At 49.9% G+C, this 6,120-nt stretch overlaps 1 pseudogene; it reads right to left on the bottom strand.

Moving 5' to 3' along the window:
- Nucleotides 1-4,016: 4,016 nt before the first annotated feature.
- Nucleotides 4,017-5,154, bottom strand: LOC130261500 (COMM domain-containing protein 4-like; annotated as a pseudogene).
- Nucleotides 5,155-6,120: the final 966 nt, after the last annotated feature.

Here is a 6,120-nt window from a genome sequence, read left to right as displayed (position 1 = left end):
GAAGAGCAGTAGCACAACTGGGTGGTGGAGTGTGGAGGAAATACTCTGACATACAGCAGATGAGTTTCAAGCTGTTATTGGTGTAGAGAACTATCAAAAGAATGTAACTTGCATTGTTCTTGTCATGTTATTGGTTCATAAACACCAGCATGGTTGTCCATACCAGTGTGCTTGGATTTGGTAGTCTCTACAGAAGCTTTAGTCATAAGGTCACAAAAACTGAAAGAAAAACCAGTCTGATAGTAACAAATCTGTCCTTAGCTGCAGCTGTTTGAGTTTTCTGTGGCCAAAGAACTCTAGCAAACAAGTCAGCAGTTTGGAGCACCTTCTGTAACCAGAGAAAATATGCTACTCATATTCTTCTCTCTTCCCAAAATAGAATAATTACTTGGGAGATCAAATCTTTATACACTCATGGTCCTATTTATTCTCCTCTCATACAACTGAGTCACTGGGGAATGCTCAAGGTCACACTGAACAAGGCTTGGAGTAACCTGATCTAGCCCCATGGCATGGGGCTGAAACAAGATGATCTTTGAGGTCCCCTCCTACCCAAACGATTCTATGACTCTACGATAAATGAAGTATTTGAAGATGATCCTAATATTATTACCTCACACATGCTTTATTGGTCTTTCTTCTTGTTCTTGAGGAGACAATCTAATTGAAATAAATAACTCACCAAGGTGATTTGTGACTTGTGCTGTTCATGTGAATGCCAGAGTGAAGCTGATACTCCAGACCAGTGCTGCCATAAATGACCAGTTTTGTATACGAGGGCAAGAGTGATGCAGCATGGATAGACTCAGCAAACTGTGTCTTGTTCACAGTTCATTAGATAAGGTCATGATCAGAAGCTCCTCTGAATCTAGAAAGAGAACCAGAAGGAAAGAAGAATGCAGGAAATGTTCAACAGAGTGCCTATCCCATAGTTGGCATGTTTTTCCTGTGCAAGGAGGAAGAGCTTGCAGACCTGTAATAAAACTTTAGATTGGACTTATTCTTGCTTATATTTAGGCTTCTGTGACGTTCATTGTATTGGTTTGCATGGCAAGGTTTTGGTAGCAGAGGGGCTTCTTTGGGAAGCTGCTGGAAGTCTCTCCTGTGTCTGGCAGAGACAATGCCAGCCGGCTCCAGGATGCTACTGGCCAAGCCTGAGACCTTCAGCCATGGTAGTAACACATCAGGGATAACATATTTAAGAAGGAAAAGTTATTGGGCAGAAGCAATTGCAGCTAGAGAAGTGAGGACTGAGAATGTGTGAAAGAAACAGCTCTGCAGACACCACAGTCAGCTAAGAAGGAGGGGGAGGAGGTGTGTCAGGTACACGAGCTGAGATTTTCCTGCAGCAAATGATGCAGTCCATAGTGAAGCAGGTTGTCCTCCCGGAGTGCACAGAGGTCTGCAGGAAGGAAGCAGAAATCCACTGCATCCTGTGGAAGAGCCCCATGTTGGAGCAGGGCCTGGAAGGACCTGTGGAGAAAAGAGCAGGTTTCCTGGTAGGACCCACTTTAGAGCAGTTCCTGAAGGACTGACACCAGGGAAGGCACCTCACACTGGATCAGCTCGTGAAGAACCACAGCCCATGAGAAGGACTCATATTGGAGAGATTAATGGAGAACTGTCTCCTGTAGGAGTAATGTCATGCTGCAGCAGCACAAGGACTCCTGAGGGGGAAGCAGTGGCATGAACTGACCATAACTTCCCTTCTCACCTTCTTGCTCTTCTGGTGGGGAGGAGGGAGAGAATCGGGAATAAAGTTAATCCTGGGAAGGAGAGAAGGATGGGGAAACATGTTTTAAAGACTTGTTTTACTTCTCATCATCCTACTCTGATTTTGATTGGTAATAAATTAATTTATCCCCTTTTTCCCTGTGATGGTAATTGGTGAGTGATGTCTCCCTGTCCTTAGCTCAGCTCATGAGCCTTTTTGTATTTTATCCGGCTGAGGAGACAAGTGATTGACAGAAAGGCTTTGGTGGGCACCTGCCATCCAGCCAGGGTCCATCCACCACAGCAGTTTTCTGAACAGTGTCTGGGCTTTCACTGAAGGGAAGATTTAGTAAGGGAGATTAAGTAAGTACTGTCATTGGAGTGTGAGAGAGTGATCATGTTTAGAGTAGCCAGTAGTAGTAGTTTTCTAGGCATGCTCATGCTTAAGGCCCTACTGGCACATGCATGTCTGCAGTCTTAGAGCTTCAGCAAGGAATCACAACCTGGTGATTGGAGAACTGTCACATGAAAAGGGAAGATTTCCTCGACCCTTAGTATTGAATTTGTCTGTCAGCGCCCCAGGAAAGCTGAGACCCTTATGCCTGACCAGTCCGTCAGCATCCTGTTACAGGGATCCTTCCTTGAGCAGTCTTGCTGGATTGGAGGGAAGTTTGATGGATATCCAGGGAAATAGGCACATAGCATAAGGGAGACCCCTCAGCAGGTCTTCCCACTTTATGACCCCTCAGTGGGACTTTCTATTTGAGTATGTCACCTGCTGCTGGCAACTGCTAGCGTCCGTGAAGGAGTCACACTAACAGTTTACAGAATATAAATTTATTAATATAAAATTGTGACAGATTAAGGTTCAGGGATTGTTGTTGATGGTATCTGTCAGTGATAGTATTTGATTACAAAAACCTATTCAAAGTAATACACAGACAAGCTGTAGTCCCCCAAAAAAATATTCAGCAGGCAGAGTGCATTTCTAACCTAACAGGTGTTCCTATGGGAGAGAAGACAGGTTCAGATCTCAGCAGTTATTATGGAGCCCTCCCTAACTTTTTTTCCATTCTTGGTTTATTTCATACTATTTCTTTACATTTAGGTGAAGCTTGAGTGACTCTAGTCATGCATATATTTGCTACTGATTGGTGTAAAATTTCCTCACTTTTAAAGATACAGTAAAAAAAAAAGTATAGAGCTGGTGCCCCGTGAGAGGTGGTCCTTCTTTGGAGGCAAGTAACTTTGAGAGGGAGGTGTGCATTAACATTACAATTAGGCTATAATGACAACCACGTTCATCTGAGGAAAGCGATTTTGCTACAGTTGCTGGCTTGGCGGCAAGGCATCTCTCTCACAGCTGCTCTGCAGTTAATCAGCTTCAAAGTACCACCAAATTGCTGCCCCTGCAAGGATTTCAGCAGAGCCTGGTCGTGGTGTTCCCATTCTGCTCTGCTGGAGAATCATCGTGGAGCACGCCAACCAAGTTCCACCCTGGGAACAGCACCTGTATTTTACCCTAAAATTTCTGCCCCATTATAACATTACGATATAAATAGAACTTCTTCATCTCCTCTGATTTTACCCTCAGTCATCCTTCCACACAAACATTGCTCCACTCTCCAGAGGATTATTGTGAGCAGATGTGAGTTTTGCTGTCCCTCTGGACTGAGGAAGACAGAGGTTTTTTCCCAAGTCTCTTTTGAACCTGTCCTACACCTGTAACAAGTCCCTAGTAGTCGCTACGCGCTAAGAATAGCGTGTAATAACAACACGGACTTTTCCAGCTAGGTGGCCAAAGAAGCGATTTATTGACCGGCCAAACCACGTTTATAATGTAGTTCGCAAACTGCAAACAGAACAGCAGTCCCTTGGACAATGGAAGAAAACAAAACTTTCTCACAAACCGTGAAACTGTTTTTCAGTAAAGCCCAGGTGTTAATCTTGTTATTAATTCCTTTCTGTTTTTCCCAAATGTTATCATTCTGGGAAAGGCTCAGGCTGGAACTGAGAAAACTGTCTCAGCCTGGGAAAGATTCCCTAGCATGAGAAAAAAGTTCCAAGCCTTTTCAATTTTCAGGCTGAGGCTTCAATGGTGTCCACACTCAGTCTCCTGCAGTTTTGTAAGTCAGTCACATTCAAAATGGCACAACCCACTGGCACGCTCTGCCAGTGAGGGGAGACAAGAGAAGAACCCCTCAGCTCACACCAGACCTGCAGCTGCCAAACTCCACCAAAGCGCCTGAGGAGCCCCCGGGGACTGACAGCACAGCAGGGAGGTGATGGAGGACAGCACGGCAGCCAGCCTGCCCTGCACTGGGGGTGAAAGAGGCACGGCTGGGAACTGCCAGCAACATCCCACCAGCTCTGCTTCACAGTTCACCCCCAGGGTTTCCCTTACCTTTGGGCAGTCCCAGCTGCTGCAGCTCACCTGGCAGAGACTCACTGTCTACATTGTGCTTGGCTGCACCGGAGAGGATAAAGTTACCTTCACATCCCCTGACGCTGCAGACGGGAGGGAGGGTGAGCTCTGTCACTTTGGCAAGGTATTCCCAGACACATTGCCGCCCATCCAGGAGCATGGCTCCATCGGGGGATGGTGGTAAGGACAGCAGTGCTCACCTAACTTTGCATCTGAGGTCAGTTTCAGGATCTTGTCATACTGTGGGGAGCAGAGCGTCATGGTAAACACCAGCTAACACACTGACTACCAGTGTTAACACCAACAATTCTTACCTAAATATTAATACCAATAACACTATGCATATTATTTCTACTAGTAGAGGTCAGTAGCGTTCCTAACACTGAGGCTTGCATGCAGAACACGAGATTAATTGAAGTTGTTGATTATGCCATTGTAGTGTTGAAACACTACACGTCCACTGCAATAGCCCCACATTTGCCTCGATGGCCTCCCACAGCAGGTCCCGCAGCACCGGGCGCAGATCAGCTTCGGCTTCACCGAGGACTGCGGAGGAGAAGGGAAAGTAGCGGGTCCGCAGCAGGCGGGGGCGGGCACTTCAGTATTTTGGCCAGTGCGCTGATCTCGGCCAGCACCCAGTCGGGGCAGTCCAAGTCCCCGCAGAAGCGGAACGGCAGCGGACCCTGCACGCCCTCCCCGCCACCGACCCTTTCCCCACCGTGTCACCGCCGTCCCCCGGTCCGCGCTGCGACCGCACAGCCCGCCTTTGCCACCCGGAACCACGCCCGTCCCCGCCCCCTGCCCCGAGTGCCGATGGAGCGCTCCGGTACGGGGGCCTTTTAGCCGGGACCTGGTTACGAGAGACGGTGGGAGAAGGCGAGGGGGGCCTCGGGAGCAGCGGGACCCAGCGGGCCCGCGGACCCCTGGAGCAGCCCTGGCTCCGCCCGGCCGAGCGCCCCGCGCTCCCACGGGCTGCAGCCTCGCAGCTTCCAAGCCCCGCCAATCCCGTCCCGCATTTCTCCGCCCTGTCCAATCACAGCCGCCCTTTCAATCCGGGCGCGGCCCCGCCAAACTCAGCCCGCTCAGTCGCGACCGCGCTCCCGCGTTCGCCTGAGGCGCCGCTCCCGCCGCCGCCGCTTTGGGAGACGGCGGAGCCCTGGCTCCGCTGCCACAGCCTCGGCAGGAGCTCTTTGGGCTTGGGAAGGGCGAGCGGGAGCTCCCCGTTCAGGTCGCGGCCGGGAGATCTGCCCGGGAAACGGGGACACAGCGGGCAGAATCACGGGAGCGGGGCTTGAGGGGACAGCGGGGGGTCGCGGAGCCGAGCGCGGCGGGAACGGGCGGGCTGGGATTGGCCGGGCTGGCGGTGCCTCGGATTGTGATTGGCTGGGCTGGCTGGCCCTAGGGTATAAATAGCGTGCGCTGGGGTGGGGCCGGACAGTAGTTCGGCGGCGGTGCACCGGCGGGAGCGGCGGCTGGAGCGCGATCCGAGGGGCGCCGAAGCAGCAGGACGGGACCCGCGCGGATGCCGGACCGCGAAGCGCTGGTGAGCACGGACGCGGCGCCCGCATCTGCCGGGGCTGGCGGTGTCCTGGGGCGGCGATGCCCAGTTCTTCCCGCCGCGCCCTGCGCGGCTCGGGCGGCTGGTTGGGGGCCTGGAGCGGCACAGGGGGAGCGGCTGCTCCTATTGGGGGCCGGGAAGTAGTAGCCATTGTGTGGTTTCTGGATGTACAGAAACGTTTAAAATACCGGGAATAAAGCTGGATTTTCGCATTTTTGGTATTTTGTTTTGCTTTTATTTGCAGTAATTACAGTTTTCTTATTTATTAACCTACTTCATTATTTTGCTTTTTGTATTACAGTTTTATATAATATATAATAATTTTATATAATTATATTATTTTTATATTATTACTTTATTTTCTTATTATATACTTTTTATTACAATATTATTATATTATAAAATTATATAGTTTTCTTGTTTT

Source organism: Oenanthe melanoleuca, chromosome 20 (genome assembly GCF_029582105.1).
Source record: "Oenanthe melanoleuca isolate GR-GAL-2019-014 chromosome 20, OMel1.0, whole genome shotgun sequence".
In the NCBI taxonomy this organism is placed as follows: domain Eukaryota; kingdom Metazoa; phylum Chordata; class Aves; order Passeriformes; family Muscicapidae; genus Oenanthe; species Oenanthe melanoleuca.
Note: the sequence above shows the minus strand (reverse complement) of the source record. Positions and strands in the feature narration are given on the sequence as shown.